The sequence below is a fragment of the Miscanthus floridulus genome, chromosome 19 (genome assembly GCF_019320115.1).
Source record: "Miscanthus floridulus cultivar M001 chromosome 19, ASM1932011v1, whole genome shotgun sequence".
NCBI classification, from domain to species: domain Eukaryota; kingdom Viridiplantae; phylum Streptophyta; class Magnoliopsida; order Poales; family Poaceae; genus Miscanthus; species Miscanthus floridulus.
The window spans coordinates 106,566,942-106,572,576 of record NC_089598.1 but is presented as its reverse complement, the minus strand read 5'-3'; the positions used below and the strand labels follow the sequence as shown (position 1 = coordinate 106,572,576).

The following is a 5,635-nucleotide window of genomic DNA, read 5'->3' as shown; positions in this document are numbered from 1 at the left end:
CACAGAAGTTCCACCGCCGCCGGCCCAACGTAACACGCAGGCAAGGATTTCGCCCAAGCCGCCGCCACCACCGTCGACACTGCGCCCGGCCAACGTGGAAGACCGCCTTCACCGGAAGGTCACCATCAGAGACGCTCAGAAGGCGGGCATCCCCGGCGCTGACCGTGGATCAGATCCAGACCCAGGGGGCCCAATCCTGACCCGCCGCCACCGCCGCCAGACGAACGGCACGCCGGCCGCCGCCGACGATCCACCACCACACAGAGCAGGGTACTGCCGGCAGAGGGATAGCACCAGCCCAGACCGAGGACGCCAGATCCAGGCCCGCAGGGCCCAAATCCGCCCGTCCGCCGCCACGGCGACTGCACACCGATGACGGAGAAGTCCGCCACCGCCGCACCGCCCTGCGCCCGCCGCGGTCATGGTCGGCGACCTCGCCGAGCCCCACGCGGCTCGGGCGAGTCGCCCCACCTGGCCGCGTCGTCCAGCGCCGCCACACAACCGGCTGAGAGGGCCACGCCGCCGCCATCCCGGCCGGCCGCGCGGCCTTGCCGGCGGCGGCGCGACTGGAGATTGGAGGGGAGGGAGAGGTAGCTTTCTTTTGATCGTGCATTCCAGCACAGGGGCCGCCTAATCTTCTGACGGTGACCTGGGTGCCCTTGCAGTTTTCTTTTTCGCTGTAACTAAACATACTAAAATATTAAAAATAACACGAATCAGAACTAGCTAAAATATTCCAGGCCGAATTCATTACGTAATTTGAATAAGTTTCAGTCAACACAAATGGTTATACAATTTGGTCATGGTGGTAGCCAAGGACAAGGACGTGGGATGCAGTTTTTAAAAGCATTTAGCAGTGTGATTCTGGGCAATCTGAAGCCATGCGTTGCTGAGACTTACCGTGCCATCATTAGTTTCTATGATGATGATGTACAAAATATACAGCGCAAATAATTGCAGGACCTGCAGCACGCTGATGTTGTCAGCAGCTACCTTGTGCTGCGTATAGTTTTTGTACTCTCAATGTTTTGCCACCTGAGTAGTATGGCTAAATCGGGTTTCAGTGGTGCGTTTTGTAAATGCTCTGTGATTCAAAACATACTGCAGTTATGAAATGTGCAGGAAGATTTGGATGATGAATCTTTCAGAATATATGTTTAGGATGGTTTGCTTGCAGGTTGCAGCAGCCGGAATGTGTAGATGTACTCCATCCGGATAATGAAACCATTTCGCAAGAAAGTTATCCATTTTATTAATTTGTCCCACAGGATGAACTAGTTTTGCTTTCTCTGTTGGATCAAGACTCCTCCGGAAATAAATCAGCTATCCGCGTACCTGAATTAAGATTTCAAAGTTCAGAGAATACGTTTTTCTTTTGCTACACATGTATGCATCACACTACAGAGGAGAGGGCACCGGAGTTGCCATAGGGCAAGAAAATACGAACAGATGACAAAGAGAGGCACAACTGCCGGGCAGGACTGCATTGCATGATGATGGTGTGAACAGCAAGTGCTTACACCAGCATATTTGTTATTGTGGCTGACAACAATCTGGTCAACGCGTGCCAAACAACAATATGGTGTTTACAAGCTAAGGGAGGGACCTAAGGCATTCCATTTCATACCACTCCCACTGTTTCACGTCATTCACTGCTACAGGAATCAATTTGCGCAGCGTGGCCAAAATAGGCTCCGTGGCGGGCACCTCTTTTGCCCGCCACGGTTAACCGGTGGCCGGCCACCGAGGCGCTCGCTGTGGGAAAAGGGTTTACCGCGGCGGGCCACCTTACTTGCCCGCCGCAGGAAATCGTTATTTACCGCGGCGGGCGGTATGAATCGCCTGCCGCGGTTAATACTATTTACCGTGGCGGGCTCTTTAAACTGCCCGCTGCGGTAAAGCCTGTACAAATACACAGCACCACCCTTTCATCTTCTCCACGGGTCTTCCTCTCTCAAACTCATGGGGGGAGGCTTTGCCCTAAAATTTGAGGAAACTTTTGATTTGAGTTGAAGGGCTTGGATTTGAGGGAGGAGGACATCATAAGAGATTCATAAAGGCTCTCCCTCTCTCCTTCCATCATCTCTCGCTATTTCCATCACCTAGAGTTCTCTCTAGATCTAGATCTAGATCTAGATCAATTTTAATGGAAAAAATGATGTCATGTATTTCTTTAACTTTAGATTCATCATAGATGCATGCTTCATCTTTCACATCGTCATTTCCTTTCTTTTTCATGATTTTGGACGTAAAAATCATCAATTTCTCCTAATTCTTCTTTATTTAATGTTGATTATGACGGATAATGTTCATAGGTATGATGGATAGGTCGGAACGGATGTACCGGATCGATAGAGTGAATGAGAGACTGAAGCGGATGACAACCATATGTCCATGTTCTCGTTGCAAGAACCTGAAAGCCCATCGAGACAGCGAGGTGCAAACTCATTTGATCATGTATGGTTTCGTCGAGGGCTACACAGTCTGGACATTTCACGGTGAAAGAGTTGGTGCGAGTGGCGGTGCATCTAGAGTGAGCTCTTCGACGCCGACGACGACAGCACCACCGGTGAATAAAGATCCTTTAGGAGCACCTGGCTCCTCATCATCATCAGCAGCAGTTGCGCCAGCCGATAGTGACAACAGTTGTCATGATTACATCACGGTGGATGATCTAATGCAAGACATGGCCGACGAAGCCGGCGACGGTGGGGATGGTCAGGATACTATGAGCCAACCCGAGGATGTGCAGCTTGTTGAAGATCTAGCCAAACACTTCGATGAAGACGACGTTGTGTTGGGTTGCCCAAAGTGGTTGGAGAATTTTAGAGAGTTGAAGCAGGCGGCAGTTGATTCTCTCTATAAGGACGGCGGCGATTGTCCGAAGGAGTGCACGGCGCTCCGTTTTAACCTCCATATGTTGATGTTGAAGGCTCGTCATGGTTGGTCTGACACTGCTTCAATGAGTTGTTAAGCTACCTTGCCACCACGTACCCAACGGCTAACAAGGTGCCCACCAATACTTATTGGGCCAAGAAGCTGATCCGGCCAGTGGCGATGAAGCTTAGAAAGTTTGATGCATGCCCTAACCACTGCATCCTGTATCGGGGCAATGAGTATGAGAATTTGACGAGTTGTCCGCACTGCGGCTTTAGTCGGTACAAGAAAAATGCTGGTTGTCGCGTGGATGCAGAAGACGAGGGAGGCTTGCGGGGTGGTCGGAAGAAGAACAAGAAGGGGGCAAAGAAGAGTAGTGCGGCCAAACAGATCTTGGCTTAGCAGGACGATGAAGAAGAGGGTTACATGCACAGGAAAAGTCCAGCACTATCGGTGTGGTACCTGCCTGTGACCGATCGCATGCGTGCAATATTCAGGAACCCGGACGATGCTAAGCTCATATCCTGGCATGCATGAGCTGACCGCCTGAAAGACAATGGCAAGCTACGGCACCCATCCGATGGCAAGCAGTAGAAGGATTTTGATGAGGCCTACCCGGAGTTTGGCAAGGAGCCTAGGCATGTTAGGTTCGCGCTGAGTACCGACGGGATGAACCCGTTCGGTGAGCTTAGCAGCTCGCACAGCACTTGGCCCATTGTGCTCACCATGTACAACCTACCTCCCCATCTATGTCAGAAGCATAGGTACCTTATGCTGACCATGCTTATCTCCGGACCGAAGCAGCCCGGCAACGATATAGATGTGTTCCTAGAGCCGTTCATGGAGGAAATGAAGATACTATTTGATGTTGGGGTCCAGATGGTGGATGCATCCCGCAAGAAGAAGTTCACACTAAAAGCAATCATCTTTGTCACCATCACCGATTACCCTAGTCTCTTCTCACTGTCGGGGCAGATCAAAGGGAAGACCGGCTGCGTAATTTGCATCGACGGGACCTGCTACACTTACCTTAAGGGGTCCAATAAGATGGTGTACATGAGGCACAGACGGTTCCTCGCCAAAAATCATAGGTATAGAAGAAGTATTATGAACAAATACTTTGACAATCAGGACGAGCTGCAGCGTGATCAACCGACGCAGACTAGTTGGGGGACAAAGGTGTATGAGATGGTCAAGGACATGGATCAGGTGGAGTTTGGAAAGAAGAAGAAGCCGCTTGAAGAGGGGACCAAGTAGACAAGGAAGCGAAAGCGGGACTAGACAGAGGAAGTCCCCGCCGCCGTTCCTTTCAAGAAGTCAATTCTCTTCAAGTACCTGTCGTATTGGAAAACACTGAATACACCCCATGCCATCGACTGCATGCACCTGGAGAAAAATGTCTTCGAAAGCACGATTGGTGCCCTACTGGACATCAAGGGCAAGACAAAGGATGGTATCAAGTCACGAACGGATCTTGTCAATCTGGGCATCAGGCCGGACCTTCACCCGAGACCGCCTCAGAACGGTAAAGTCGATATCCTGGGTGCGGCCTGCAACCTAACGCAAGATGAGAGGACGTCTTTTCTTAAGTTGCTTAGGGGTATCAAGGTGCCGACTGGTTTCTCTTCCAACATCAAGAGCCTGGTCTCCATGAAAGACCTCATAATGACCGGCTACAACTCACACGACTGCCATGTCATGCTGACGGTGTTCCTACCGATTGCGATTAGGGCTATCCGTCTAGAGTATGTGAAGATGGTCATCACACGGATGTCATATTTCTTTAACCGCATCACCCAGAAGGTCATTGATAAGGCTGAGCTGCTTGCCCTGAAGGAGTTCATCACGGAGACCCTTTGCCAGCTCGAGATGTGCTTTCCACCATCTTACTTTGATATTATGCCACACCTAATGATGCATATGGTCGATCAGATCCATCAACTAGGCCCTGTGTACCTACACCAGATGTGGACGTATGAGCAGTTCATGTCCACCCTCAACAGATATGTCCATAACCGCGCTTACCCAGAGGGCTCTATGATCAAGGCATACACAACGGAGGAGGCCATGAACTGGTGTATGAGGTACATAAGAGATGGGAGGGTGATTGGGCTGTCTGTCCATCACCACGAAGGCAAAACCTCAGGGATGGGGTGCATAGGCCGAAAAGTACGCACCGATGTGGCAAACCAAACGGTGCAAGAAGCTCATTATAGCATCCTTCATCAGTTAGTGAGCATGGAGAAATACATTGAAAAGCACCTGGAAGAGATCCGCGCCGCTAATGATGGGCAGCGCACGGAGGCATGGGTCCAGAACCATCACAAGAGCAATTTCATAGAGTGGCTCAAAGAGCAACACATACCCCTTGAAGGATGCCCTGATGAAGATACGGAGACCGTTAAGAGGCTTGTGTTAGGCCCATCCAGCCAAATCACCACGTGGCAAGGGTATGACGTCCAGGGCTATAGGTTCCACATGAAAGACAAGGACAAGAAGAGCTCAGCATAGAACTGCGATGTTCGATACGAGGGCGAAGAAGAGTCCACGGGCCAGAGGAGGCAATACTATGGGCAAGTCGAAGAAATATGGGAACTTGACTACGGCCAAAACCTACGCATAACCGTCTTCCGTTGCCAGTGGGTCAAACCAAATGCGGTTGCAGTGGACAGTTATGGGCTAACCACCGCAGACCTCAAAAGTATCGGCTACAAAGATGACCTGTGGGTACTAGCAACCAATGTCGCGCAAGTGGCCT

At 50.7% G+C, this 5,635-nt stretch overlaps 1 pseudogene; it reads left to right on the top strand.

Moving 5' to 3' along the window:
• Window positions 1-372: 372 nt before the first annotated feature.
• On the top strand, window positions 373-4,406 carry LOC136526565 (uncharacterized; annotated as a pseudogene).
• The last annotated feature ends 1,229 nt before the right edge of the window (window positions 4,407-5,635 follow it).